At 38.8% G+C, this 5,219-nt stretch overlaps 1 pseudogene; it reads right to left on the bottom strand.

Annotated features, from left to right (window-relative positions):
* LOC107084609 overlaps positions 1 to 5,219 on the bottom strand; it is a 34,279-nt pseudogene that overhangs the window by 17,804 nt on the left and 11,256 nt on the right.

The raw sequence follows: 5,219 nt of genomic DNA, 5'->3' as shown, positions 1-5,219 counted from the left end.
TATTGGCGCTATAGAAATAAACTGAATAGAATTGAGTTAATAAACCTTAAATCTGTTTAAAAGAACATTTCAGTAATAGATGCAAAGAAGAAACTTAATTCTGGATGTAGTCTGAAGGTTCTGGTCCTGTTAGCTTAAAAACAAACCTATCCTGAGGCTAAGGTCTGCTAAGAGTTAATGAGGTTCATCCTGTAATCTGATGCTCTGATGTATTACAGGTTCTGGTTCCGGTACATCATGGCGGGTCTCTCCAGGTTCTGCCTCTAAAGAGCCTGCTGTGTGTTGGTGCTCAGTAAGCCCGATGTGAGCAGAGGTGGAGGCCCTCAATGCTCTCATTCAGATCACAGCAGCAGGAATCTTGTGACTCAGAACAAGAGATGTTATTATCTCTGCGCTGCTCTCTGCATGATGCTGAGAACGGCTCTGATTCTGACACACAGTCTGAGGGCATCTACACCTCCTCCACCAGAGGAGGTGTAGATGCATCCTCTATGATCCAAACACGACCTTAGAAGGGATCAGGCTGCAAACTTATGATAAAGTTGAACTCGGCGTAAGCGGAGCGTGTGGACGGCTGTGACGTGATTGGACGCAGTGTTTGGTCACCAGAACAGCAGAGAGAGTGGGTCTGTGGAGGAAACAATGGCTGTGGGTGTGATGATGCACGTCACTCTCTGGCCTTTACTGACACACATTCCCGAGCTCCGCTGACCCGCTGAGCTCTGATATCAGCCGCACACAGGATCCTCTCCCAGGATCATTCACTGGTTCCGGAGATGCTGATGTCATCAGAGCTTTACTGCGGTTTCAGCTTTTCTCTTATTACAACAACGAGTAAAAAAAGGTCAAGCTTTTCGGGGATATTTTACTTATTCTGTTAAATAACGTTTCTTCATAACAGATTAATATAATAAAAGAGATATAAAAAAGTTAAATAATTTTGTCTCTTTTTTTTTGTTTCAGAAAGTGAGACTCATCTCTCATGTTTGAGCTTATAGAGGGAAATCTTTCAATCCTTTCATTACTAAAAAATCACAGCTTACAGATAATAAAAAATTAATAAATTGTGAATTGAAAAGTTGGAGAATTTCACCAGATCATATTATTCTCAGAAATGTCAGACTTCTGATTAGTGTGTATGAAGAGAAAGTTGCTCCAAAATTAAAAAGCAAAAAACGCATCAGAAAAATCTGTTTAAAAATGGACCTTAGAAAAATGCATTAATCCGTTTATGCAAAAGTTGCAATTTGCTCTACATGCTGTGGATGTTGTATTTTTAGTTTTTTTTCCAAATGTAATTTTAACTATTTTTTACACTTAATTTATCTTTGTTATTATATATTTTTTTTAGAGGGCAGACTGAGTTTTATGAATCCCATTTCTAATCCTGTTTTCCAGATTCCCCCCCAACTTCTCTGGGTGGACTGTTTGCCGACCAATAGGAATGTCCCGATCAGACCCAATCCTATTGGTCGGCACACAGACCACCCAGAAGTGTAGAGGAGGAAATCTGCAAAGCATGTCAAAAATAATAGTTGAAAAAAAACTTTAAAGATAAAAAATCTGAAAAAATAAACTATAAAAACACTTTATTACTAACTGTGTTGGAGCTATTTATTCTTTATTTATTTATACATTTAAATTGTCTTAATTTATTCCTAAATTTACATTTTTTTTTTTATTATTTACAGAGTTTATATGCAGGTTAATGATTTTTGGTTATATTTATCTTTGTTTTATTATTTTTCTTATTGATTTATTTTTTGTTCTGAGGTAAGACATGAAGTTATGTGGATCAGTCCATTTTCTATAAGGGGGGGGGGATTATATAGACACTGCAGTGTCTATATAATCTGTAAAACTCTGCATGAATTATAATAAAGCAATTTCTATGCATAAATCAAGCATAACACTATGGCGATAGCCGTACTGCTCCACTTGTAAAAACAAAATCTGTTGGGCTCTTTTTTTTTTTTTTACAGTGTAAAAATAGATTGTCTTGATGCCAAAAAGAGAGCCAAACTCTTTTTGGCATCAAGACAAATATTCTTATTGCCACATCGCCAGAGAGGACACTGTAAAAAAGTAAATTTACTAGACTGCTGCTGCTACCAGTAGCTTTGCTTGATGTTGCCATGACAATGTAACTTCTATGAACTTGTGTTGATTAGTCCTAAAAGTAATTACATCAAAATCCAAATACACTTAACAGTAATTTTCAAATTATTCATAAGACATTTAGAAATTGTGCAGTATTGCAAGTATTTTTTAATAAAAAATTCTTAAGTCTCCCTCTTGCCACTAGGGGGTGCTGCAGCACATCCATTTCCCGCAGCCATGCACTAGGTCTGACATCGGCCCCCTGTTCACACTCCAGATCTGGGGAGGGAAGCACCCGAGCGCCCCCTATGGGCCAGCCGCCACTGCTCCAGACTTAGGGTAGTCTACACCATGGCCTCCCAGTCTAATGCTAAGCTAACATGCTACCCAGACTCAGACCAGTTTAGAACCAATCCTGCTGATGGGAGATTTTTCTTACCTGGAAGTCGTTCATCAGGCCGTACTGGCAGCCTCCTTCCTTGCAGATGGAGAAGTCGTAGCCAAGCGTGCAAGCAGCGTCTGTGCAGTTCACCGTGTCGCTTACTGTGTCATTGTGGTCACCTGTTGCATCTCTGACAATACAGGAACCTGCAGCAGACGATGATGTTTACCAGAATGAAGCGAGCGAAGCATCGGACGGAAGCTGGTAGTTTATAAAGACCTGCAGAAATGGCGACGGCAACGTAGGTGATGCCTGTGATGAGGATGGCCAACAAGGTTCCCTTCGGGATGGCAGACTGAGGATCCTAATGCCAGAGACATAAAAGTCTTCATATTTAGTTACTAAACGGGACAATTTATTGGGTTTGGACAAATATTTTAAAAGACAATATACAGAAAAAGGACGAGTACAAAACCAGCGAGTAGTTTAAATGAGAAGCCCGCTCATATTCAATAATTGTTGTTGATTGCAGATGTGTCTCGTAGTTCCCATTGATTTAGCTTGTAAAGCGGGGAGAATGGCGCTAGGCTTACCGCACCGTGATGTCACTGCTGGAAGATGGCAGGAGGGAGGGGCTACTATATTTGGGTTAAAATGGCCGCTCCCAGACTCAGTGATCACAACGAAAATGATTACTTTTTTTATTGATTCATTCTAAATTCATTAAATCACTGCGAACATATTAGTTTTAGGTATAGATAATGACCCATTGGTTATTCCTTACTGACCAGACTTTTCCTTTAAAACCAATAATTAAATCTGATGGTGTATCTTTGGTGGGCCGGATGCAGAGCCTTGGAGCACACCAGATCACTATTTGGAAGACAGATCAGCTACGGTTGAAAAAAGATTGATGCATTCATTTTATGAGGTAAAAACTCACAGCCAGGTCCCCAGAGATGTTGGCTCCTGCTAGGATCCCAGTGGCAGCGGGGAAGAAAATCGCAAACACTGAAAAAAACGTCTCATCTTCTCTAAAGTCTGGACCGAAGTTCTCAAAGAGGATGGCAGCTGAGAAACAGAAAAAAAAAACATTTAAAATAATGATTTTTACAAAGAGATCAACTCAAAGAAGCACCAGAGGACAGTTAGGATGGAGGCTTACTGTGGTATCCAAAGAATCCTTTGGGCTCTTTGCTGTCGACTGTAATGAAGGTGCCTAAAAAGAAGTTAGCAATGGCCGCCAGCAGGATGACCAACAGGACAACCTGAGCCTGGAGGATCCAGAGAGAAGAAAAGATGGAAACTTAATCTCAGACTTTTACAGTAATAACAGCAAACTGCGTTAGCAGCTACAGGAAGTACTTTAAACAAAATATTTACACCTAATTACGCTTTATCTAAGGTAGAATTTATTTATCTAAACCCAAAGAATCAGCTTTTAGCTGATTTAGCTCCAGCATGATCATGATCTACAGCTATAATATTCTCTTCATTTTGGCAAATTCTCGCCTATTTTTCACACCCAAATGGAAAATCAAATAACTGAGGAATAACTATAAGCCCAAATTACATGTTTGATACATTATATACTATATATTATATATATTTACATTTAAAAGCTAACACCTTGTAGTTTCTGGATATACATAAAGAATGGATGAGTAAAAAACAGTCCAAGCTGCATCAGTTCAAACATGACTCAAAGTTGTTTTTTTTTAATTCTCAAACATAATAGGTCATTTTTAACAGCAGTAATAAAGACCTGCTTGCTTGTTGTTGCTGCTTTGTCATGTTTACATTTTTACATGCTGCTATTTCTGTGTTAATAGTGCTTTGTTGCTCATTGTGTCCGTAAAAAGAACTAAGTGGTTGATTTGTCGAAAATCTAAGCTTTCCAACAAGGTCTAAAATGTCTATATTGGTAAACATTTTGCTGGTGTAATTTTTATAAATTCATAAATTCTTAGTTATTAGCTTTAAAGAAAAACAATGCTTTTTTGAGAGGATAAAAATTTAAAAAATGTATCCAAAGAAATAAAACTGCTTAAGCTCTGCTAAAATAATCAGATTTATAATAATGGATTTAGACACCGTTTGCCTTCGCTGGATAAAAAACAAAAACAAACAGTACAGTTACATTATTTATTGCTGCAGACGTTTCTGACAGATATACCTTAGCTTCCCACTCCATCCCAGCAACAGAGATTCCCAGAAGCAGAATTATGGTCAGAGTCCCGACAATGCGGACGTCGTTCAGTTCATCAGTCATCAGAGCATCGACATCCTGAAACAGAACAACGGATGTTTATTTTTACTTTTAAGCTTCATCAGTTGGACGTGCTGTCAATGGAAAAGGACATTTCTTACGCTGAGCATCTCAACAACTGTCTCCGCAAAGCCTACGACATACATGGCCACGGCCACTGCGTTGGCGAAGGCAAAGATGAGACCAATAGATCCTCCAAACTCTGGACCCAGACTTCTGGAGATCAAGTAGTACGCTCCGCCTGCAAGCCAACAAAAGGTGAGCTTCATGTTTTAACAGGTGCATCTTCTGACTGTCGTTTTTCTGAGGAAAAGTAGAGTCAGTATTCAGCAACTATTTTCTATGCAAAGCCTCTGACAGAAACTGTCAGGGTTCTGCCCTCTGCTTGAGTGTATTTTTTAGTTTGTTTGATTTTGGTGTCTTTTTAGTTCAGTTCTACCAGTGTTCAGTCCTTCAGTGACTCTCTGT

The sequence above is a fragment of the Cyprinodon variegatus genome, unplaced genomic scaffold (assembly GCF_000732505.1).
Source record: "Cyprinodon variegatus isolate N-32 unplaced genomic scaffold, C_variegatus-1.0 Scaffold105, whole genome shotgun sequence".
In the NCBI taxonomy this organism is placed as follows: Eukaryota; Metazoa; Chordata; class Actinopteri; order Cyprinodontiformes; family Cyprinodontidae; genus Cyprinodon; species Cyprinodon variegatus.
The sequence above is the reverse complement of the archived record's forward strand: the minus strand, read 5'-3'. Positions and strand labels throughout refer to the sequence as shown.